This window comes from Rissa tridactyla, chromosome 2 (assembly GCF_028500815.1).
Source record: "Rissa tridactyla isolate bRisTri1 chromosome 2, bRisTri1.patW.cur.20221130, whole genome shotgun sequence".
Lineage (NCBI taxonomy): Eukaryota > Metazoa > Chordata > Aves > Charadriiformes > Laridae > Rissa > Rissa tridactyla.
The window spans coordinates 24,318,091-24,343,290 of record NC_071467.1 but is presented as its reverse complement, the minus strand read 5'-3'; the positions used below and the strand labels follow the sequence as shown (position 1 = coordinate 24,343,290).

General features: G+C 36.4%; 1 protein-coding gene across 8 annotated transcripts in view; it reads left to right on the top strand.

Annotated features, from left to right (window-relative positions):
- Positions 1 to 25,200, top strand: part of VPS13B (vacuolar protein sorting 13 homolog B) — a 480,344-nt gene that overhangs the window by 170,942 nt on the left and 284,202 nt on the right. The gene's annotated exons all lie outside the window — the stretch shown is intronic.

The window sequence follows — 25,200 nt, the reverse complement described above, 5'->3', positions numbered from 1 at the left end:
ATAATTTACCAGCATTAATACTGATAGGGAGGAATTAGTTTATTAAATTTATTTATTTTTTTAAATTAAATTTTATTTTAATTTTAATTAAATAAATTATTAATTTTAAATATTTTTAAATCTTAAAATCATATTTTAAATATTAAATAGTTCTGATGAAGCAAGCATGTTGTAAAAAATTTCATATATATTAAGATTTTTTTTTTTCCCCAAAAGGAGAAGGACTGCATTCACTGGGAAATTTGATAGGGGTTATTTTTAACCCCCCCAATCCGATATTGCCCTTCAGAAAGATAAGAAAAATCTGTTTACCAATAATAGTTCCTTTTTCCAGAAGATGTAATGACAATGTCCATTTGAGGCCAGGTGTAACATCTAATGCATTAATACAAAGTTAAGAATAAACAAAAACCATTAAGTAGATTTTTATAATCTGTGTTGTGAAATTGACTCTTAGTTTGAAACTGAGGAAAAACTTCAAATGCATTGAGCAAATTTATTACTAAATCCTCCTGAAGGCAGGCTGGGAGATGGTAATAGTACTTCACACATTTGCCAGTGTGTTTGTTGAATCCTTCAAAACTTCTTGGTCGTAGTTAATAATAAATTTTCTGCATTGTGAGAAGAATCTTTTTTTTAATATAATCATCTGTCTTTAGGGGAAAAAAGAAGGGGGAAGTACATTTGAAAAATTAGAACATGTATTTGTAAAAAAAAAAAAAAAAAAACAAAACCAAAAAAAAACCCAAAAAACATAGACATGCTGCTGTTTCAGGCCTTACCCCCCCACAATTGGATTTTCTGATTTGATCAAAATTATTTGTGATTTTTTTTTGTTTTTAAGTGGGCAGCTGTTCTTTGAGGTTTTTTTTGGTTTTGTCACTTACTGTTCTTTATTTCCACTTACCGGTACCATCCAATGTATTTCAGTGCCTGCCTTAAGTCTGCAAAATTAATCTTACTGGAATACTCTTTGAATTTTAATCTGCCTGGACTTTTAAATGAATGTTTATATCACTGCATGGAAGAGTTGAGTTGTCTACTGCAAAGTTTTATGCATTTTGATAACTGAGACAGTGTAGTTATCTTTAATTTTTCATGTCCGATATATGTAATGAATAAGAACATGGAGGGGGAAAAAATGTAACACCAGTATGAAGGAAAAAATAGAGGATAAAGCTGAACTTGCACTAGGGCTCAGCAAAAGCTATTGAACAGTACTTCTCAAGAAGTGCTGAAAAACTACAGTATGGTGAACTGCATCCAGATGCAATGTTATCATTCTTCATTACTTAGTTAAATGCTAGGGTTCAGTAATTAGTGTGCTTCTGTTCTTGCTGCTGTTTTTTCTGGATACTAACATGTCTTAAGAATCAGTTTTAAAAGAACCATCGTTGTTCAAACAATTTCATGCCATAACAGATTGTGTGTAAAGTGTACACAGTGGAAATCAAAGCAGAGCTCAGCCAGGTGCCCTAAGTGACGTAGACAACTGTGGAAGTAGAAGCCTCACCTGAGCTGGATGGCTGTCTTCCTTCTTACATCCCACACTGATAAGAAAAAAAATGATGCTCACCACAGTTCTGTTGCATGGATCTGCTAGAAATTGTGGTATGAGGATGTTAATATTAATAGTAGCCTCAACGTTAAAGATTTCAAACTACTGTGTGGACGATTGTTTTGGGTCCTTAGGGTCCTTCATTTTGGAATGATGTAGTGTAAAAGCTTTTTGTTTGTTTGCTTTGGTTATGTGATACAGTTTTCTCATAAGACTTATGGTAATAATCAGGAAGCAAGATTTAAATAAGAGACTTGTTCTTGTTTCTTGTTTTAGTGAAGTTTGAGTTCTTTCTCCAGAAGAATAAAATGTGATGTGGGACAGTTAAATACAGTAAAAACTGAAATAAGCTGTCCAAGCTAAAATCACTAGACCACCCAGGTCTTGGACCACCCAAGGGACCAACAACAGGCAATTGCCTGAAAGAGGTGCCCTTTTACTAGAGGTCGAAGAAGTCGTATTACAGATCTTGGGAATATTTGGTAGTGATTTCTTAATACAGTTGGCTGCCTGCTGGAGGTGGTCCTTATTCTAACTTCCCACTGTGTAAGTGGTGTCCCTGTGAAAATGGCCCTCCTTATTTACTTATGACCTTAACCTTACAATTTTTTGCTCTTTTTAGGGCAAAAATAGAATTAGTAGTTTAGCGATGTGTTGCTACTGAGCAGAGATTTCAAGTTACTACAGAGTTTGTGTAGCGTCACATGTCAATGAGATTTTTGAATGGGGGACATTTGATTGATGCCACTTCTAGGATTTGCAGTGAGAATCAAATCGGAAACACTCATGTAAATAATTCTTCCTTGAACTGCCTTAACTGTATTTCTGTTTGTGAGAAATGGTATGATATGAAACCAGCTAATTCAGCATTAGAATTGCTCTGTTCCCAAGCTTAAACAGCCTTTAGAAAACGTAGAAAATATCTTCTTTGGAAATTATTGAAAGTAGTAGTTTTTGCCCTTAAAAACAGAGTGAAGTGATGTATATGAACTGTGTAGATATTTTCTGTGATTAAAAATAGACAGTGCTGGGAAACTCCCTTGAATTATGGTGTTTCCTGTGGCAACCATCATTTCAAGATGGTTTCCCATTCTGTTCTTTTTTTAATTTGTTAAATAAAGTGTAAGTCACATAACTTAATCCAAACTAACATTTCTATGTACATGCTTTTCTAGCAATAGTATTATTGTAATGATGACAACTTAAAGATATAAAGAAGTCTTGCTGAGAGGTTATACCTTATATTACGTTAACTGTTATTTGTTAACCTTATGTTAAATTAACCTTATGTTACACTAACTGTTCAGAATCCCTCCATCATGTCTCAGTAAAATCTTGTATTTCTATAACCGTCTTATTTCAGTAGCTAGAGAAAATAGTTAATAGTAAAAAGTGGCGTGTTATGCACAACTTCACTAAAGCATATTGCTTTATTTCTTTAGTGTTCTTTTCCATTATAGGTTTTATTTAATGTCTAGTTTTCTGATTTTTCTTTTCATCCTTTCTTAAAACTAAAATAAAGGTAGCATCTAATTTCTCCCTTCTTGCAAGCTGGGTAGAGCACTGGCTAACTAATTAATTAACTAATTTTATAGATACAAATCTGGGTACTTTCGTGGTTTTTTTTTTTTTTTTATTCAGTCAGTTTTATTCAATCTAAAATGAAGACAAGTGTTCTTATGGCCCTGTTGAAAGATACAGAAAATTCCTGTTTCTTAAAATAGGAGGAAACTTTTGAATAAAGAGGATATCAGTTAAAGCCCTGTAAGCACCGGAGGTGCTCCTAGAGGCACGGCAGGTCAGGTGATGGGGATGGTATGGAGGAACTAACTGAAGGGATACAGTGTAAATATGTGAATGAATGCTGTGCCTGTGTATTATTGTGGATATATGTTTAAGTGTATATGTTAATTTTGATCTGTGCATTAGTAATAGTTTAATTATCAAATTAATGTTATTCATACATAAATTCCACAACTACTACTTTCTTCATTTAATTATGTTAAATACTGATGAGGCAGAGCCCAGAATAACAGACCTAGCCTGTTTTTTTTAAATTATTATTTTATTTATATGGAGTATAAAAATATAGATTTGTGTCATCTACATCAGATGAATTGCAGGTACCAATGTAGTAATAATTTTAAGTCAGAACAGGTCACAAAACACCCAGTCCGCATGTCCTTCAAGCCATAAAGCCTTTCTGTTTTACCACCCTATAACAAACGAAGTAAAAAAGAAAAAAAAAATTCCAGAGATAAAGTAGTAGAGAGCATACTAATTACGGTTTTAATTTCTTTTAATAAACAAAGAGATGATGAAATAATATCAGTGATGAAGAAAGTAGTCAGCATTATTTGTAGGTATAGAGATAAATTTTGAATTTTTATTACCAACCTTTCTAATTTTTCTCTGGTTCCATAATGCTAATAATTCCTTGCAAATCTATATAAACAGACTCCCGATGAACAGTTTTACTGAGGGGAATGTTCTCGGCAGGGCTTTGTTAACCTGACATTCTGTGGTTTCGCCTCATAAAACTAGCAAAGGGCTCTCTGCATGGAATGTTAATGGGGTGAAGTAATGAATGCAGGATGGGATGTAAGATTCGAGCATGCATAAAGCCCTTACTTGGGGGTTTTGGAGGAGATCCTTGCAGACGGTAGCTAAGAGATAAAAGCATTGGGAATTTTTTTTTTTAAGCTAACAGTTGGATCTCTTTGCTGGAAAACGGGCTTTGAAGTTTAGTGGCGGTATGAATGTAAGAAAGTAATTAAAAATTAAGCTACATTTCTTTTAACTTCGTCTTGGTGAAAGAGGGGTCATCCCCTTGGTTTTAACACAATTTTAAAAATTGTTCCTATTTCAAAACATTCATATAAATTATGTGCTTTTTAGTTGTGCAGTAATATACTGTAATGAGATTTTCTTTAAGAGGAAGGTTGCTTGTGCTGTATCTTTGCTTTCTTTTCAAAAGTAGCACTTTGGGAAACATTTGACTAAACTAATTTAAATTCCTGTAATTTGTAATTGCTTTTCTGGGGAAAATATATTCAATATTTTCCTTCATAGTTCCCAAGGAACCAAGCAGTGATATTTTTATACGAGTTCAGTGCTAATTAGTTACATTGTTCAGGCATGACCTTTTCCTGAATTTTGTGTAAAGAGGATGACAACATGCACATATGACTTGTTCTTTGGTCTGTGTAAGAGTGATATTTGTTAGTTGAGGGCCCATATCAGGGCCGGTGAAGCAGGTGTGTTTATTTGTATTACAGTAAAGCCTGTCTATAGCTGTCAATCTGAGGATTTTGATTGGATGCCCCCTCCGTAAAGACTTGGTCACTTCATGCTCTCAGTACTCGGTGTGAAGTGCTGCTCCATCAGAATGGCTAACCTTGAAGGGCTTTAAGCTCTCCCTGTGACGTTATTAGTTACACGATAGCGATAAGGGATGGCTAATTGTGATTTGAAACAGAAAATCCTTGGTTTGGAGTGGGGGGTGTCTTTTTTTTCCCTACAAGGTAGAAGATTTTTGTATTTCTTGCTGAAGTACAAACAGGCAGTTGCATTAGAATAAAGTTTCAATTACAAGTACTTATACTACAGAGAAAGGATACAGCGTGTTTTGAGAAAAAATACTGATTCAGATTCAAGGAAAAAGAAATGACCACTAAACAGTGGTGGTATGATAAACTAAACATTGGGAAAGTTGCTTACTAGGTAATTTTAAAAGTAGATAGTATTAACTGTCTGATACGAGATAGGGGCAGGGGGCAGACATGGACAAACTCCAGTTTGCCGACTTACTGGTGTTTTTGTTTATCTACGTGTTTGCGTCTAAGACTGATGAAAAAATAGGGTGAGCATCAGTCTAGATCATTACTTTCAATTTTCACGGAGTTATGAGAAAACAAGTTTGTAGCACTGGAAGAATACAGATGTTGGGGGTTTTGGGTGTAGGGAGTGAAGAAGAGGAGGGGTTTAAAGAGAAAGAGGATAACCTTTGTACTACTAGCATTACTGGCTGATACCAGTTCTAGATAAATTATGGAATATCCATATGGAATTTGATATGCATGTGGAGTAATGCCAGTAAATTATAATGCCAGTAAAAATGGTCATGAGGGAAAGTGGAATGTGAGATGCTTACTTCTATCAGTCAAATGTTGTTAAAATGAACAGTAGCACAATAAATACCACACTGTAATGGTGATGCAATATACGTGGGCTCATGTAATTTACTTGTTTTAAATAATGAAGAGTGTTAGTTTATTAAGATTATTAAAAAGGCAGTTAAAAGAGAGCTTTATAATCTATGAATATTGGTAAGGAGACATTTTTTTGAAGCTCTTCAAAATCTTAACAAGATTGAACGATTCTAGAACAATTTAAATTCAGAGGGCTGTATTTAATGAAGATAATGATTGGAACAATTTATGAAGGATGATCAATGTATCCTTTATTACTGGAAATAACCAAGTGTGGGCTTTTTCAGAAGATATGTTCAAGTACAGCTATAAGTTTGAAGGCAAATTCAGGGAAGTTCTGACACCTGCTTTTCAGTAGAATGAATAGGTGAATGGATCTTGACTTACTGCTGTCTCTCACTTAATACATGGTACTGATAGTCTTTGATTATTATAGAAATGCTATCTGGTAAGTTAGAAAATATAGAGCCATTACTAGTCTTCCTCGGAGCTTTTTTCCTAAATTCTTAGGCTGTAGAATTCTGCAGTACTTACTCTTCCTTTTAAATTCTATAAATCAAAACTATATGATGAAAAAACGTTAAAAGAGTAATATGCAACTTAATGCCAGTAATCGTGTTGGACATTAAGCTTGATATATTAAATACAAGGAAGATATGTGGTGAAGGCTAAGATTGCAGCTGGCCCCTCTCTTGTAGGCATTCAGGTGTGCTCTCAAGTAAGATACAATCAAGTGTCTCACTTCATTCATGCTTGTTTCTGGTTATTCAGATTACTTCAAAAGTTTGGGTTTGTTGGTTTAGTTTTTTTTGCTTCTTTTTTTTTTCTGTTTGATAGCAGAAGTTAGAAGCTGGTTTTAAAATGCAGGCTTGAAATATTTGAATTTTAACAACCTGTTGAGTACGTTATACCATTCCCTGGAACAGGGATTGCATTGCACTGATAGCACCCAGCTGCATTTGTCCCCTTTGGATAGTGCCTTTGTCAGTGCCTAATGAAGATACAAGGTTTGGATGAGAGCAAGCTGGCTGAAAGCCAGATAAGATGAGGTGATGGCAGTGGTTTGAGAGAAGCAGCTGGAGGAACCCTCAGAGGTCATGTTATTCTTTGCAGGAATGTAACCAGTATTAAGTCTTGGAGCACAAAAAGTGTACTGACTAGGTGTTCATCAAGCCAAACAGGGTTAGTTTTTGTTTTTTCTTCCCCCCAAAAAAGGTAGGTGGGCTTAATGGGGCAACTTTTGCTGTCAGTGATATAACAGAGCATTATAGTCTCGGAAACTAAAGAGAGTGTAATGGCAACTCCAAGTATTGTACAATCAGGTCTTAGAATCATAAGATTAAAAAAATTAGTGTTCTTTTGGTTTTTCAGTTCACTTTTAATTTATTACTTTTTTTTGTACTCATGTATTTAAGTCTGTCTTTAATATAAACAAATTCTGAATCACTAAAATATGGGAATGGGTCTTTAATCAAGTGTTCACTTTTACTTCATGATTATAAAATGTGGGGCACTGAACCTTTTTTTAACTTCCAATATAATGGTGCATCAAGTTTCTGTTAAGGCTCTTAATTTGCTGTTCAATTGCAATATTTTTATTACTAAGGACAAACTGGCTGGATGGCCGTGCCCAGCGAGTTGTGATTAATGGAGCAAAATCTGATTGGCGGCCAGTCACCAGTGGTGTCCCTCAGGGCTCAGTTTTGGGGCCAGTCTTGTTCAATATCTTTATTGATGATCTAGACAAGGGGATTGAATGCACCCTCAGTAAGTTTGCGGATGACACCAAACTAGGTGGGAGTGTTGATCTGCTTGAGGGTAGGAAGGCTCTACAGAGGGACCTGGACAGGCTGGATCGATAGGCCAATGGGATGAGGTTTAATAAGGCCAAGTGCCGGGTCCTGCATTTTGGTCACAACAACCCCAAGCAACGCTACAGGCTTGGGGGAGAGTGGCTCAAAAGCTGCCCAGCAGAAAAGGACCTGGGGGTGTTAGTGGACAGCCAGCTTAACATGAGCCAGCAGTGTGCCCAGGTGGCCAAGAGGGCCAATGGCATCCTGGCTTGTGTCAGGAATAGCGTGGCCAGCAGGAGTAGGGAAGTCATCGTGCCTCTGTACTCAGCACTGGTGAGGCCTCACCTCGAGTACTGTGTTCAGTTTTGGACCCCTCACTACAGGAAAGACATTGAAGTGCTGGAGCGTGTCCAGAGGAGAGCCACCAAGCTGGTGAGGGGTCTGGAGAACAAGTCCTATGAGGAGAGGCTGAGGGAGCTGGGCATGTTTAGTTTGGAGAAGAGGAGGCTGAGGGGAGACCTCATTGCCCTCTACAACTACCTGAAAGGAAACTGTAGAGAGGCAGGGGTTGGCCTCTTCTCCCAAGGGAATAATGACAGGACCAGAGGAAATGGTATGAAGCTGCGGCAAGGGAGATTTAGATTAGATATTAGGAAGAATTACTTTACTGAAAGAGTGGTCAGGCACTGGAACAGCCTGCCCAGGGAGGTGGTGGAGTCACCGTCCCTGGAGGTATTTAAGAAACGTGTAGACATGGCTCTTCAGGGCATGCTCTAGTGCCCAAGATTATTGTTTGTGGTGGGGTGTTGTGTGGGGGGTTGTGGGTGTGGAGTTTAGTAGGTGGGTGTTGGTTGTTTTTTTTTTTGGTGGTTTTTTTTTTTTGTGGTTGGACTCGATGATCTCAGAGGTCCCTTCCAACCACTAAGATTCTGTGATTCTGTGACAATTTATCTGTATAATTTGCTTTTAAGGTAGTTTTTAAAGTAAAACATTAGCTAGTTACTCTTAAATGACAGTTAAGAATGGAGTAAAAAGATTTTGATAATGTATTTTGTCATCTCTTTTTGAAGAATTACTCCAGACACTGCTTCAGAAAAAGCACAGAATGATGATTACAGTTGGAAAATTTTAGAGATTGTGTTTCACGTTTCTTTTAAAAAGGTATATTTATTGCTTGGATGATGACAACACATAAGAAAATGCGTACCTTAAATCTTTTTACCAAAGGATCAGTGATATTTCAGTTTATAAACTGTTGTTATTTCAAAACAGAATTTTAGTTAGAACGTAAGACCCTGCATGAGTAAGACACAAGCTGACAGTATTTACTTATGTATTTACTCCCGCTGCACTAGAATGAAAGAAGCAGCATTGGCTTTCACTGGTAAAACATATAAACCTTCAGCTAGTATGACTTTTTAATGTCTCCATGATTGACAGTTGTGTAGTCTGGTTCGAAACTGGATGACAGAGCTTGTTGTGAGAGTAGAAGCCTGCAAACAGAAGTCAGCCAAAAGGGGATTAATGCCCAATCTCTAGCCACATTTAATGCACTTGAAAGTGTAGCATTTACTAATAAACCTACTTTGTTGGCAATTTTTCAATGATTTGAGGAAAAAGTTGCCCTCACATGGAATTTAATAGGTGATTTGAATAGTGTTCCATCATTTGTGAAAAAGCATTGTATAGATCTGTTCCATTTGGAAAAAAATAAAAACCTAAATAAATTGTACACACAATTTGATTCTTAAGCAGTGTAACAATAGCTCTACTCCATCTATCAAATTTAGGGTTTTTGGGTCACAGTCCCCGTTGTCATCGGTGTATGTGTTTGGCCCTCACCAAAGTCTTAGGGACCTTTTAGAAATCTTAGAGCTCCTGCACTCTCCTGAGCACTAGCACTTGGGGAAGACCCAGAGGGTCCCTGCATATGCATTCCCAAGGCTCAGGAATGAGTTATTTCCTGAGAAACTAAAGATGGTTCTTCAGCTGTTCATAGCAAGAGCCTTTCTTTAATCCTTTTTAGCTTTTCAACAGGGTTTTTTTTTATGCCAATACCAGTAAAACTTGTATTTGTTTGCTGAAAAGGTCGTGAACCTGGTGAGATTTGGGGCCAGAAGAGAACATAGGAAGTCTCCTAATGATAGTAGGGGTTGGAGAGCTAGCCCAACAAAAGCCAGATTAGTCTGCATGTAATGCAGGGAACCTCATAAAAGGAATGTTTCCAGTATTTTTTTCTTTACCTCTTTCTACTGTGCTGTCCCCTTCTGCTCCTTTAAGCCCAGTGATCACCATATTTTTACCTCATGAGTGTCACATGTACCTTTTAAAATAAAATAAGCACGTTAGAAGGTCTTAAAAAGAGCAGTCAGGGGCTAGTAAGAAACTTGCAGAAACTGTGAAGTTATATCGCTTCTCAAATGCAGGAAGCAAACCTTTAAAATTAATCACCTGAATCCTCAGGTGTGGGGAGTTAGAATAAAGTCGTGACAAATATTTTATGTTGTCGTTGACATTTAAAAAGTGTTTAATTAATATGTTTAGGTTATTTACACAGTTCTGTTCCAATGTTTTGTTTAAGAGAGCATGAATTTCTGGAAGGCATTTGATGCTTAATCACAGGAACTATGACTGTGGTATCATAGGAGCAAAATTACCATTCTACCGTAAATATTTAATCTTAAAATGTGGATTAAAATTGCTCATCTGCTTTTCTTTATCCTTTTAGTGAAGCAGAGATTCCATAAAATTTGTTTGTTTCCTTTGCTTTTATTTTTCTTAATACACTGCAAAAGGAAAAGATGTAGGAAACTGAGCTATAACAATTGTTTTGTTTTGTTTTTTTAGATTGTCAGAATTTAGGGGCACTTCTCATATACTTCACATTCGACAGAGAATTCAAGTTAAAGCTTACACCTAATGTACCAATTTGTAGGTTCCTTTTTTCTTGTGTTTATTGGAAATAACCCTAAATGTCACTTAAGATAGAGGGTACTTTTCTACCACGATCCCATAATTCAAGTATTGAGTAAGTAGAAATAGTTGTATTCTGTGAACCTTTTATCTCTGTTAATAGTAAGTGGCTGATGCTGAAAAGATCACCTAGCTGCTGGTTGGTTTGCTCTTTCTGGCTTCTTGGTTTGATAACCCAAATCAGTAATAATTCTACTTCATTAAAATGTCGAAGACCTTAATCTGTCTTCGCCTGATAAAGAACAGGCATTAAGGCTTTAGAGCTGTCACTATAGTCTCATTGGATTATGCAGCTAATTTATAGATTTGTCTGTGTCACAGCTCTTTGACAGCAATGTCCTTTGTTAACACCTTTCCTATCAAGCTTTTCTTTATCTGCTGCTTATTTATTTGTTTCCTCTTCTGTGAGGTCTGCTAAGGAGAAAGTAACAGACTTTCTGCTGCTGTGGTGAGGAGTGTAACCAGTAGCTGCAGTGATAGCATTAGCAGGGTTAGGGCAGCGCTTTAAATTGGTGACATGAGAGTGAGTTTGTTTTTATTGGGATAGAGTGAGAACTTTGCCATACTTCACCAAAAATAGAAAGCGATCACACCCTCGTAAGCACAACACTAGACAGTATTGTCTTGACAGGTCTCCTCAAGGGTTTTTTAGTTTGTTAGTTTGTGCATTTGTTTGTTTAGACTGCTTGTGCTCTTACAGGACTGTAATGGAGAGAATCCTAAGCACGGATGGTAAACAAGACAGAGAAATGGAGAATGATTTAAAAATAAGGGAAGTTCTCTAGTAATAGTCTTTTTGTGGTAAGGAGAAATGTTATATGTAATTGAAATATTCGTTTCGGGGTGGGGGAAGTATATCTGACTAGTTGTGAATCCACTAGTGAAATTACTGTGCATACTAGAATTGTAGACTGCAGGGCAGGCTCCTTCCATTTGCAATACTGGTAAATGACAATACTAGTATAATTATTTATATGCTTCTGTTTATTAGACTTATAAAAAAAGAAACTATATATATATAAAGACTTATAAGAAAAGAAACTTGATTACGTGAATGCTACAGGCTACTTTTCCTAACCACAGCTTCTACTGGAAAAGATTGGGGATGCTGAACACAACTTACTTCCTGGAAAAGAGCTTTGATTTTAATAACTGAAAGTATAAACCCTCGCACTCCTTTGTCTTAAGTAGCAATGATGACAGATTCTTAATTATAACAGTATTATGGAAAGCACTGTTACAACCTGCAAAGGGATTTCACACTTGCCGTCTATTATTTTGCTGAATTATTAATAAATCCTTGGCCATATTTTATTGCTCTGAAAGTTAATTCATTGTGATGATAGGAAACTCAACAATTATTAACTCTCCATATATGTCTAAACCCATACACGCTTTCAACCAACAAATGTTTCATGATATTTCAACTAGTGGATATTTTTTTAATGGTAATATTGTATAGAAGTTGTATTTTGTAGTATGGAAAACATATAAGGGTAAAACATTTCTGTTTCATCTGTTGCTGACAAGATGCTCAAATCACAAAAAAGTTAGTTTTGTTTGAAGTGGCAAAGATTGGCCAATCTCCCAAGTGCCTTTTGTTTTCATTAATTTGTTTATTCTTGTTATGTTTTTGTTGTGCATTACATTTTCCCATCTCCATTGAATTTCCTCCTCAAAAAACACAGAAGCAAGAGATGGGAAAGGCATCACCCAGTCAGCCTTGCTGCCAATGAAGCGAGGAGAGGTCAGCAAAGAGGGGAGGAATGGTTTTGAGTTTCCTCTGGTATGTTTTCAAGCAACTACTGGCACATCCAAAGTAAAGCGCAGCAGTTACCTGTGTTTTCTGCTGAGTACTAATGGTACTCAGTACCATAATAGTATATTTTTCAAACATCATATTATGAATAAAACTTTGGGTTTTAATACTCAATCTGAGATCTGTGAAAGAAACTAAATGCTGATAGTAAGAAGCAAGTGCCTGTGTGTGGAGGATGTAGAGAATGCATATGTTCCTGTTTATAAGGTGGGAAAGCTTCTTGTCCATGTGTGGTATCTGAAGGGGCTGGAACAGTGTCTTTGATCTGCATGAGACTTAAGATGATAGCCTCCCTGACTGCCAAATTAAAAAAAAAAAAAAGTCAATCTGAGGTGCCCAGAAAGAAGATCAAGCTTAAAGAAATGATTTTGTACATAATTATCTCACAAGAATAATGAATTTCATCATTCCATCATCCTGTAAACGCTCTGCAGTACAGAGAAAAGGTAATGCAATCTGAACTGGTAGTTTGATGCAAGTGAAATATTTTCATGTCTTTTGAGATGTATGTAATGAAAACCAGGTGGATGCTAGACTGATTTAAAGGGGCATGATGAGAAAGTAGTTTATAATAATCCTATCTTTACTAGGAGAGACAAAAAGTTTGACCAAGTGCATACATACCCATACGTATCCATGTATGTAAGTGTGTGTATACATGTATGTATATACAAATGCTCTTTTCTCTCTACCCTTAATTTTATATTGGACGCTTCATTGTAAGAGAATAGGCAGGTCAGTCCCGTAGTTTTGTTGTTGGGTTTAGCTGGTATAATTAGTTGTCAGTGAAAGGGTGATGCACAGATTACTCTTAGCATATTGCAGGTGTTGTGGTTAGGAGTGCACAGCATCCTGCTGTCAGTGTCAGAGCGGTCCTAGGTTGGCTTAAATGCATATGTGACCTGATTGGATAATTAATGAAATTAAAGATACCTGATAGTTTGATCCTGTCCTTTTAACAGAGCAGGATGCCTCCATGTCTTTTGAAATAAATAAAATGCCTGACAAGGATCAGAGGAAAAAGAAATCACTCCACATTCCACTCAACTTGGGCAGTAAATTTTATAATAGCCTGACTTACAAGCTCTGGAGTTCAGGATTGATTTATTTATTGTGATGTGTTTACAATTGTTTTTAAACAATTGTATATGCTGTCTTTTAGGTAACAGCAAGCTTTTTAACCCAATAAATAAAACTGGGTAATGTGTTTTGGTTCCTCATGGTAAGGGAACTAGAGTCAATAACTTGTATATTCAGACAAATTTCTTCACCAAAAGGGTTATAAAGCATTGGAACAGGCTGCCCAGGGTTGAGTCACCATCCCTGGAGGAATTTAAAAGATATGTAGATGTGGCACTTAAGGGGACGTGGTTTAGTGGTGGACTTGGCAGTGTTAGTTTAGTGGTTGGACTCGGTGATCTTAAAGGTCTTTTCCAACCTAAATGATTCTATGATTCTATATGACAAAGTTGTTGGTTTTTTTCTTTTTTTCCTCCTTTTTCTGTTTTACCCTCTTTCTCCTCCCTTTACCACATTTGCCCTCCCCCCCGTATTTTTTCCTTTTTAGTCAGGCAACAGTTGCTAACAGAAACGCAGTAATGCCTGGAACCTGTTGTGACATTGCTCTGCTAGTTGAGGAGAACACAGTATCTTCTTGATTTAGGTGGACAAGTTAGTGCACCTGAGTTTTTACCAGGAACCCCATATGCACGCAAGGATTAATGTATAGTGAGATTTCTTTCTTTCAAGGTGAACTTGGGCACCAGGGGTGTTTCATGTTTGCTTTTCAAAACCAAAACCTTTCAGCACGTCTTTTCCTGAGCAAAATTTAAATCTGCTAGTGCCAAATCCAAAATGTTTATCTGAGAAATCCTGATTGAATAGGACAAACAAATGTCTGGGGAAAGAATTTTATCTGATACAGTAGCTCTGCTGGTCTACATCTCTGTGGGTATTCTGGTCAGAAGTGCAATTAAGGCAGTTGTTAGCATTCTCTGTCTTTGTACAGGTTCTTAGCATTAACAACCAAGATCCTTCTCAAATGGCCAGAAAAAATCCATCTGCCTTAAGAGGAAACTCCCAGTTAGTTCCAAATTATGAAGAAAGCTGATATCTTTGCAGCCATAAAGTCAACTTCATGTGTAATGCACCCCACAATTCCCCCAGCTGTCGGCTGGCATGATAGCTATCAACATAATCACTAGACATGCTCTGTGGCTCTGACCCTTTTCTGCCCTTTATATAGGAAAGTGTCTGTTCCGTGAGCTAATGATCAGACACAGATAATAAGGCTTTCCTTTCCTTGCCCCGGAAATCTACTTCAAGCTTGTCATTCCCTTCTAAGTAAGGGTGCTGCTTAGTCCTAATGCAGTCCCTGCTTGCCTCGAAAGTAACAGAGCTTATTGCTGCTGCTTTGAAAACTGCGAGTCAAGCTTTGGGTTTGACCAGATCCTTCAGAAGTGACATCGGGCTATTGCATCTTCAAAATGACTAGATGGTATTTATAATTACCTTCAAAGTCTTCTCCCATCCTGTTATCCATTTTCATTCCTTCTAACTCTCAAAATGGTTTTGCATCGCAATTGTTGGGTAACCTTGCCGGTCATAGTTATTTGTGTAGTACAGTAAGAAATTAGGAAGTTTTCTGCTCATTTTCCTTTTATTTTTTTTACCGAAGTCACAGACATTCTGATAACTATTTAGCAAAAAAAAAAAGTAAACAAATACAAGCTATCATCATCAAATAAGAATTCCTTTTCGGTGGGGATCGAATTCCATCTAATGAGTTGTGGTACTTCATGTCATTTTGCAGACCTCATTAGAATTTTTCAAATCTAGCTTTTAAAGTTTGACTTCTATATTCTTGTATAGAGAACTAAGTTATTTTTCTTGTTTTCAAAGTGTCTTGGAGCTCAGCAAGCACATCTTGTTGATATCAAAACATTTGGTGAAATTGTTCCAGATCTGTATTAACTACTATATTGCTTTGCAGAATGTGTCTGCATATTCCCAGTGTAGTGGGACTTCAGCGGTATTTGAGATTTGAGTCCTGAGATGAAATGAGTATTTACAAATAACTGTGATTTTGTTTGAAGTATCATTCCTGGACTCTGATTTTTTTATTATTATTATTTTTTACAGTTCAAAGTAGTCTTATTTCCAGTTACTTTCCTATTTCCCTCTGCTTTATGATTTTTTGAGAATAAAGAGAAGAAATATCTGTAAATAACTGAATGAATGGTTGTGAGATGTTATGAATAGTGTCTGGATGAGCTGCAGGAAGGGGATGGAGGAGACTGCAAGGTGAATAGACAAGATTTGGCCTTGGGAAATGCAGAATGAGGGAGAAATAGGTTAAGCTTCATTGAAGAGTAATGGGAATGGCTGTTTTCATCCTGAAACAGGTGGAGGCAAGGAGGCTCCCACTCATTTTTTCCAAATTAGATGCAAATGCCATACCCTTTGCACCTGAAATAATGCAGGTTTTAGGATATTTTGATTTGTAAGGCAATCATATGTTTCTTATTGAGTCGACTGAAGATCTTATAGGTTGTCTCTAGGTTGATTGTATTTAGAGCCAATGAAGCGTTGTATCATTTTAGAAGATAACCTTGTTATATAATTTCCATCTCCAAGTAGCACAGCTATAATAGTGGTTTGGAGTTTTGTTGATATGGCTAACTTCACTTTTGAATGACTTTTTTTTTTTTCTTCATAAGTTAAGTAGTTGTCATTGAATTGTGAACACAGAAGCAGCTTTCTATTTATTTGTTGGTTCGTTCATGACATGGTAGTAGGCTGCAACTTTTGTTAAGCTAGTGGGTTTTCAAAGATGCAGTGGTACGAAGACTGCAACTTAGAGGGCCTGTTTTCATGCAGGCACAACCCCCCAGCCCTTTTTACCCCCAAAGATTGTAAACTGCTGTGCTAGGAAAGTCAGAAGGCTGTTTGGGGGACTGTGGTGGTAATGATCACTGTATGTTTGGCATGCTTTCTTGGTTTTAATTTTTGTTGGGCAATTTTCTGTGAAACATAGCAAACATTTATGCTTCCGTAGCTCATGTTCCTGGTGTGTCTCTTTTCTAAAAGTCGTAGAGCTGGCTGCTGTGTTCCTACAGCTTTTCACCTAACAATAAATGACTTCTTCCCTGTAGATTACCAGTACATTCAGGGAGCCATTTAATAATTGGTGGTGACTTAATCATCTAGTTTTGTGCAAACGTTTTGGAAGGACTGGTTTTTTTCAGAGGTATGTGTGATGGTGGCTTTTTGCAGCTAGTTTGGGAAAGCATGCCTGAGGGGTACAGGATGAAGGTTGAAAGAACATTCATCTGTGAGTATAACAGGGCTACTGATTCAGGCCAGCTTCGATTCAAGGGAGAAGCTGCTGCTCTCAATGTCCAGGTTGAGGTTATCCAACTGAGATTCCAGCTACTCCATGGAGGGGGAAGGCAGCTGACCTGATAGAATAATTTACATTGAGATAAAGTTCTCCTAATCCAGGAAGTGTTACTCTGGTGACAATCCATAATAGCAGTTTCAGCACCTTGTTTCTTTAGACATTATGGACAAACCAGTTCCTCCCCATCTGCTACCTGTCTTAGGACAGTGCTGCATTGCAGATATTGCTTTAGATTTAGTAAGTACAATGCAAAAATAATGGTAGATTATTCATAGTGATGATTAAATACACCAAGGAATAGATCTAGCCTTTGGATGATGAAAAGAGTGATTACTCTGTGGCAGCCCTTTAAACAGTTCTGAGGAGCAGTAACCTTCAATTTTATTTTTTTTTTTGAGTATTGTATTGAGAACCTTGTATTTTATGAAAATGTCTGTGAACAAATTAATTAAGGTGACTGCTTTAGGGTGTTTTATTTTCTTTAACATTACTGCCCCCATATGGATATAGTCAGAACGTACAGTGGATATAGGGAAGGCATTTTGTGTATAAAGCAGTTTTAAAAATATTTTTTTGCTCAACTGTGAGCTCTTAGATTTCCCCTTGCTTTTATTTGCTTGTTATTCAAACAAAACAGGGTATGGGAAGGTAGGTGCTGATGCTCTTAAACAGATAACTTTAAAAGAAATGCACTTTTAAAGTAATTATAACTGGTAATTTTGCAAATGCACCTGTAGCCCACAAGTCTTCTAGAAAATCATCTTAACGCTAAATAGAGATTCAAGCACTAAACCTTCTTTGTAAATTAATTTTACATAAGTGTAGCTGCAAACTTTTAAAATTCATTTCAGGATATAATTTCACAGGTCACCTCTAACAACTTTTGAACAAAGTCATGTCACTGGCACCAAGTTAAAGATGATATTTGTTCAAGCTAAACATGGTAGTAAGATGGAAGAAATGTATCTTCTCATCTAGATTATGTGACTATCACTTAAGCTAATTTTACTGCCAGAATTAACTGGTTTCTGTGAAAAAGTAAAAAAAAACAAAAAACAACAACAACAAAAAAAACCAAAAAAACCAACCCCCAAAAACCAACATAATTTTTCAGTACTTTTGTGTGGTTCACTGTATAGTACTAAATTTTCAGTCCTGAACTGGTTGGATTGAAAGATTATTTTTAACAAGCCCCACGCAGGAAAATCCAAAAATGAGGAATTAATAAAGATTTACTATTGCCACAGCAGCATTTTTTTAAATGGCCATTTCCAGGCAACTAGGGGAACAGTTAAAACTTTTTTTTTAATCAGTTAAAGTGTTACAGGCCAAGTTGAGTGTTCTTACAGGCCAAGTCGAGTGTTCTTTATTTATTCCAAGTAGCTCATTCAGTAAATTCTTTGAACGTCCCAAAGGGCTCTGTGTGGAAAGGATGTTTACAAGTACAAAGTCAGTGTTATACTATATGCCTGCTTAACTCCAGTTTGTTTTAAACATGCTGAAATACATTACTACTTGCAACATTAAATTTGTTCTGCAAAGAGTGACAACAATTTGTAATCTACTAGATGTAGTCAATAATGACTTTTTTTTGCTGAAAGTACCCTTTTTGGTTTCTTCTGCATTTTGAGACCATTAAAATGGTACCAAAGAACAACTTTTGCTGCAGACAGCAATATTTTTTTCCCCGGTTTGGTATCTAGGAAATCTTTCATTCTCTTCAGCTGTATGGAATCCCTTATTTTACGTTCATCCTGTCTGTAATTAGATAAAACTCATTTTTCAAATGAAAAGGCATTAACTTGCCTCTGAAGTGCGAATGTATTTTGGAAAACAGGCGATAGCGTTCATTGTCTGTAGGAGAAGGAATGTGGGATATGTAGTCATTTACAACAACTTTTATATCTACAGTAAACCTTTGTAAATACTAGTAAGTTATCTTTGCAGTAGCTCATTTACTTTTCAGATTTGTTTTAAGATGGAGGCGTTCATTTGCAGTATTGAAATTAAACTAGCACAGAATGATATAAATAAAGACAAAATGAAAAAAGAAATTAGAAATGTCCCCCTAATGTAAGGGTAGCAAGCTCTGCCTGATTATCTGTTAGCAACAACAGTTTTTGCTGTAATTTTTAGCAATTTGTCTTCCAAACAAGCAGTGCTGCAAAGTGGTAGAGATCAGCAAATCGTGTGCCTGACAGCATGCGCTGCGTTTTACTGTGATGAACAGAAAAGGAATGGAAACATTTATTTGAGCTATGGAAAATGAAACAGTAGCTTGGCAACATATTACTCATGTCCCTAATTACCTACTGATAATGAAGATATAATATGGATTATCAGGGGTAATAGTATTTTAGGAAAGAAGTCAGGTTAAAAGAATGTTTACTTCTGAACGCACTGTGTAGACAGATAAGAATTAAAGTCATGCTCAGTGGTAATGAATCTGCTGTTCTTCTCTGCCATTTTAGGGCAGACGCAAAAGCCAATTGCACAGGAGATAGCAATAAAGTGACTACAGAGAAAAATTAGCTGACACAGAATGGAGTTGAAGAACAGCTGTTGAAGTGGAGCTGAGTGACATGCTCCTTGTCTGTGCTTTATTTTCCTTAAGAGAAAAAACTTGAGATCCACGTGGTCTGAGTTAACTGATTCTTCTGCAACACCATTCCAGTGAATCTATGTGAAGTGAGAATCCAAAATATGTAGAAGTTTCTTGTCCCATTACCATAGCTTTTATTGAAAAAAGAACAAAATACCATCTAAAGTTTCACTCGCTTTCCCCATTTCTGAATTTGTGTTCCTTTTCGTTTATGGTCCAGTTAAATCTATTCAACTAAAGAATATATTTGAAAGTCTATTTTCAGGTTTGGCTTACAGCATCAAAATATATGGAAGGCAGCAAATCTGCTTTCTTGATTATTTTTGTTTAAATTTCAAATAGAAATAATACAGACCTAGTAGGAACCTTATAGATGATAATTATTTGCTATATGAGACCTATATATAATGATTGTCATAAAACTTTAGTTACCATAATTGAGTTTCAAATCAGATTACAGTAAATTATTTGTCACACTGTAAAAGTAAATGGTACATTCAAAAAATAAAGTATACTAGAGGTTCAGAAAACTTAACATAGTTAAGAAGCAGAACCAAAAGGGTAGGTTTAGGACATGTCTGTAAGAGTATGGGGTATGCTAATGGGTTGAAAGTGAAAGCATGAAATGTACTTGAGGGGTTACATTTGAAGAAATGAGGAAAGGTGCTGATGAGAATAAAGATATTTGTGTTGGTAATAATATAACGTGAGAATTGCAAAAGATGAGGCAGATGGAAGGAGCTGTCGGATAACAGAGTGGATATAAGAAAGATTAGAACTCAATGAGAGTAACTGTAGTTGGAGATCATAAAACGTGAGTAATGATATCAGTATATTAAGAACCTAAAGTAATTATGCCTTAAAAATATATTTTTTAAGCTTTCTTTTGGGAATCCAACCTGGTAGATCTTGCTATACAGTTAAATACTTTGGGTGGATTTGGAATACTGGTTTTCCACTGAGACCGGCAACACTGGCAGAATTTCCAATGCTACCATTTTCCATTGTTTCTCCCAGACTTATCAAAGGACCAAAAGATAATGCCAGTCTGCTGCACTTAGTTGATTTAAATCATATTAGCCTGCCATGTTCTTGTGGGACCCTGCCATGTTCTTGTGACAATCTCGTACATAACTTTAAAAAAAATAATCACCCAAGCAAACAGGAAAACAAACACCTCCTTTGTTGTCTGATCCTCTCTAAAACTACTCTCCCTACCACTGTCATCTTCAGTGTTAGCAAAGCACTGACAACTTCCAACAACTGTATTGGATGCAATGCATATTGGTGCCTTTTTGCCCCAATGTAATTTTTATTCATTCCAACAAAGTAAATTTTGTAGCAGAAATGTTACAGATCAGTACAAATATATGCAAATTAGATGTGCTTCTTTGGATTCCCCAGCAGAGGTGACAGAATTCTCCTGCTTTATCTGCAGCTTCTGTAGAAGCCTTGGTCCGTTTTTCTGCCATGTAACACAGCCAAATTTGACCCGGATCACCAGAGGGCACTGCTGGGTCTCTTTAGGGGGCCATACTGTTAGTCTATGTCTGGGAGATAGTCCCTGACTATAGAGGAAACTATATATTTTTTTTCATAAGTTATTCTTTGATAATACCTTTTTTTTTTTCCTCTTGATCCAATAAGCAATCTGGAAATAAAATGATAGAAGATACATTTCCCAGGATTTGGTGTAGGGGTGGGGTTTTTTTGGGTTTGGTGTCTCCCCTGGCCCTTCCTTTCCCTCTTAGCATGGAAGCCTGACTCACGTATTCCTACTTCAGGCAGCTAAGATGTGATTCATGGGCTGACATTTAGGATCCACAGTTTCCTGGTAATCAATAAAAACATGCACTTCTGTGTGGTAACTCAGTGCTTCTGTTGGACAATATGAAAATTGCATTGCCTCTGAATAAATAATGTTTCAGTAAACAGATACAATATTTTTAATCCACGTAATTATGTTACACTGTACGCTCACTTCATAATAAAAGAATGATGAGGAAAAGTTTTTTCACAAAAGACTATCTGAGTCTTCAGCTTTCAGAACACTTACAAACATTTTGCACTAATGGAAAATACTTAAAAGATATTCAGAACTGTAGGTTGCTTCCAAATGTGGCAGTAGTGACAGGAAAGTAAACTTCCATGTAATAATAATTTAGATTACATTTGAGCTTTACTGTTTATCTTATGCTATAATGAAGCTTGAGTATCATGAAGTTTGTGGCTAGAATAAAGGACTTCTTATTTTTCCCAGTGAGATGTCTAACTTGATAGAATCCTCACATATACTGTGAAAAGTTACTTTTGTAGCTTCACTTCAGCCAGCTTCTTGGAGGTAGTGCTGGTTTTGGTGTTACCTGCCATGGGCACTTCACAAGCAATGTATCTGCTATGTATTTGATGGCACGAGATTGCTGCCAGTACTTGAGAGTGAAGGAATGTGCAGGATTAGCGTGTGCCAGCCGGCGTGCCCCAACTGGGCTGGGGGCTTCCGAGTTGGGGGCGTAGCTAGGAGGATGGGCTGGTTCTGCTGGAAGGCGCTGGGAGCCGTGTGTATTTGTTCTTCAAGCGGTGTTCGTGGAGGATTCTCGTCCCTTTCCCACATGTGGCAGTCTCTTGTGACAGGAGTCTTTGTAAGGGCTGAAGGAGTCAGTCTGCATATCTTGTGACAGTGGGAATAAATATGGTATATAATTTTTGACGAGTGTTTTAAATAGAATGTTATCTCTTCACTTTAAAAAAAAATAATAATTCTACATCTCAACATTTCTAGGTATTACAGTAACAGTGGTATCTCTTAGATTAAAACTCTCTCTGTAGAATATGTTAGAGGAATTAATGCTAAGTGGTTTTCTGACATCGGGAAGAATGGTTATTCTTCTATAAAATAATACAAGGCTGAATTTATTTGCGATTTTTTTATCAGTAAATGATTATTTATTTTTAAATACTGTATGGATTACCCCCGTAGTGTTCTCCTTACAATAGTAATGTTTCAGGGTATAAAATGTGCTGCACATCAAATATATGATGTTCAAAACCTTTTTTTGGTGTCTGTAACTGCTTCACTAGCCACTACAGCTGAAGAGTATAAGATATGGGCACAACTACAAAAATTCAGATTAGATCCACAGATGATCTATTCATTAATATGCTTTATTCCGCTTAAGTGAAAAAGTCATGTCTAATAGAGAAATGTACAGTAGGTTCTTTGATGTTAAAAATGCTCATCTTTCATGTCCAAGAACCCTTTTTTTTTTTTGCCTTGATTTTTAAGCACAATTAGTATTCACTAAGTTGTGGTCTGACACAAAATAGATGTTTAAGACAGATTGTTTTTAACTGATACATTACCTTTATACCAGACATCTGAGTAGGCGACTTACAAGTTTCATACATTATCATGCATTATATTTAAATAACATCTGATCTGATTGTACTGTCTGAATGCGTGACCTAGCACAGATATGTAAAAGTCAAAGTTTAAGTAAGGTTAATCTTGCCATCCATGTTCACCTTACATTGTGAACTCCAGCATCTTTTGACGTTGGATACATTTGTTTATTGTGTTTCTCACAATTGATTTTCATTTAAATTTAAATAATACTTTTGTGTTTTCTTTCACTCTTACTATGCTACTGTGATTGAATTACAAGTATTGTAGTATTTCTTTTTAATCGTTATTAGAATTATTTCAAAGATGGAACATCTTTTTCTTAGTGGCTGGGTGTTTTAATAAAATTCAGTTTTACCCTGTTTTAATTAAAAGCGTCCATTAATCATCCATTGAAATCTGTTATTCGTGCTTTTGTGTAGCTGACCATATTGACAAATGAGGAGAACCAGTCAATCCATATATTCAAAAATATAAATCCTTTAGACTGTTAGATAATATTTATTGTAAATTTGTAAATATGCTACAGGTTGTTAAAACTGAAAATCATAATGCGGCTTGTGATAAAGATTTGCTGCTGTGCAGGAAGATGTTCTGAGTTGTGTGGTCGTGTGAAAAGGATTAATGTAGAATTTGGCATATAATCATCTGAGTTACAAAGAATATGTAAGAGTACTAGGGACAGTTGTATTTAATGAAATAACTTACGATGCTGTCAGGTCTTCTGAGATTTGACAGATGCAGACACCGATATAAACATGCTCTCGTAACCAGCAAACAGTACAAGCAGCCCAACAAGGTGCTTGCTCACTCGGTGTACCTTGCTATTTTTATAGCTATCCATGCAGGAGATTTCCGACTGAGGGTACAAGAATTTAGAGCAGATTCTATTAAATAATGTTCTTCCAATATATCTTATTACTATAGCAGACTGCTCTTGTGAATCTCCCTGTTTCTTTCTCCAAGGCACGCCACAAGCACGATCGGGTTGATCTGAATAGAAGTTATTTTCCTTAAGTTAAGGAGGTACTCGTTAGTTACTGAGCAAAACCAACTTGGATATTCCTAGCTATTGACAACATGAAATTATTTTCTGGCAAATTCTCTGGATTTTAAGTGAAGACAAAGATTCTTTTCTTTACGTATATCTGTAAAATAAGAACATGAAATTGAAAACTTCCAAGGCAGTCATATTAAGTATTCATCTGCTTTTGCCTTAGACTGAAAACAGCTAAGTAAACAGAGTTATTTTGAACTATCTTGTCGCATTCTTCAGTTGGACACTGTTTAGCATCTAGCTTGTCACTCTGGAGATAGCTGAACGTAGATTAATATTTACAGAGAATTTATGTGATTTTAATAACCTTTGGAATTGGTATAAACTTACATAAAAGGAGAAACCAGCTACACAGCAATAGTAATAGTAACAAAGCAGATAAAGCTTATTCCGTGTAAAATTAATGATGTGGTAAGGAGCAGGAAGCAACTGAAACGCAGCATATATGGTACTGCTTCTTTTGTTAACAGTGTATATCAACTGGTTTTCTCTTAAACCTGTGACTTAATGAAACTTTAAAATTACTAGGTCCATGATCCAAGATGGAGTTTTGTTAAAATGACAACTGCATGCTTGAAATGCTTCTGCATCAGTTATTTTTTTTAAAACAGTTTTAAGATGTTCTCACCAGTTAAAGAAAAACACCATCCCACCCCCCCATCCCCCCCACCTCCCCAAAAAAACTACTCCTAAGGCTAAGTATCCGCTAAGTATCCACTAAGTATCGCAAAACATAAAGCTATAAACAGGCACAAGACTCTTTATAAACATCTGCATTTTATTCCAGAAATCTGTTTTCTACACGCAGTGTTATAATTGTAATAAAGGACTATGAGGTTAATGAGCTGGGGAAGAAGCAGCTGGTCAGAATTATTTCCCTTAATATCAAGAAAACAAAGATGAGGTAAAATCTTCTAGCTTTTTTCCTCTTACAGGTACAGGAATTACAAGGTATGCTTGCTGTTATGTTCACCTCCTGGTTTTAGAACTGGCACCTCTCCAGCCCCAGCACAGAAATACAGCGCTGAGATGTCTGGATTAGCAAACAATTTGTGTAGGTAGAGCTATGGTTACATGGTAGGGACCATATAGAGCCTGCAGCTTGTGGTGTCAGGCAGAACATTTAAAATTGCATTGGAGTACCTAAAGCATGGTTATAAGTAAACATTCCTTTTAATGTTTGATCGCTTAGAATTCTCTTTGATTATTTTCTTATTGTCTTTACCGGATTGGATTTTTTTTTAAATTATAATTTTAATAGTCTGACGTGTGCGCTAACAAATGCAGGAAAACTTGATCTAAATAGTTTGAAGCAGGTACGTTTTTTGCTGATCTGTAAAATATGATGCAAAAGCACATAGCACTCTCCTGGAGCACACCCCCAG